The 1,021-nt window shown below is 41.8% G+C and overlaps 1 non-coding gene across 1 annotated transcript; it reads left to right on the plus strand.

Moving 5' to 3' along the window:
- The first annotated feature begins 309 nt into the window (after nucleotides 1-309).
- Nucleotides 310-416, plus strand: LOC117285433. The gene has a single exon (XR_004516466.1). It is a non-coding gene; the product is annotated as a U6 spliceosomal RNA (small nuclear RNA).
- The last annotated feature ends 605 nt before the right edge of the window (nucleotides 417-1,021 follow it).

Raw genomic sequence — 1,021 nt, forward strand, 5'->3', positions numbered from 1 at the left:
AATATTCACACGAAAGAAAGTGCAGGGAATCAGACACTAGCGGGACATAGTTATTGGCCTATCGTGTGGATTTAATAGTCTAATATTTTCTCATGATATCTTTCAAAATTTCTACTTGGGAACAAATGTGTTAGAAAACAAAGCCCCCTGCCACCTCTACCACTGCACTATTCCCCATTGCATTCTCTTCCCTCCGGGAAAAACCACCATCATAAAGTAGACCCTTCCCGTTAATGTCTTCTTTTTAATTATGTAGATGTGTGCATAATTAATAATGAAAGTACTATTTTGTGTATTTTAATATTTGGAGTGCTCACTTGGGCTGCACATATAATAAAACTGGACCAGTACAGAGAAGAGGAACATGGCCACTGCGCAAGAATGACACGCACATTCGTGAAGCGCTCCATATTTCAAAAATAAATATAATAAAATTTTCATAAGGGTCACCTCTTTTGACCACTTTTTTTCAACGCAACTCGAGCCTGGATCTGTGTCAACTCATGTAGATCTGCTTCCCTTATAAGTGTCACAGAACTGCACTGCATGGAGTCACCAAATCTATCGATCCATTCATCGATCAGTGGGCATTAAACTGTTTCCAGTTTTTACCATGACAACGATGACACAATACACATTTTTAGACCTGTCATCTCATGCACTACATGTCAGTGCTCCTAGGATATACATTGAGCCGTGCAGCGTCTGGGGATGCGACATGCATGTTCTGGTCTTCATGAGAGACTGTAAGATCAAGGGTGGAGCCTCAGTTTCACTGAGCTGCATCAAAATGCTCGCTCCCCTTGATGGAGGACACAGCTCCCCCTAGAGTTGACTCCTTCCCAGCCGACCAGTGATTATCTACCCCAGACCTAAGGAAAAGACCAATGCGCTTCAGCTTGATTCCTGGAGGGATAAAGATACAGATCTGTACTATACTACTCTTTTCTCCAATTTCTACCAACATGACCTTAGGCCAAGTAATTTTTCCAAGTCTACCACCGTACATAAAATGAGGACA

The sequence above is a fragment of the Fukomys damarensis genome, unplaced genomic scaffold, assembly GCF_012274545.1.
Source record: "Fukomys damarensis isolate Sample0158 unplaced genomic scaffold, DMR_v1.0_HiC HiC_scaffold_9, whole genome shotgun sequence".
Classification (NCBI taxonomy): Eukaryota; Metazoa; Chordata; class Mammalia; order Rodentia; family Bathyergidae; genus Fukomys; species Fukomys damarensis.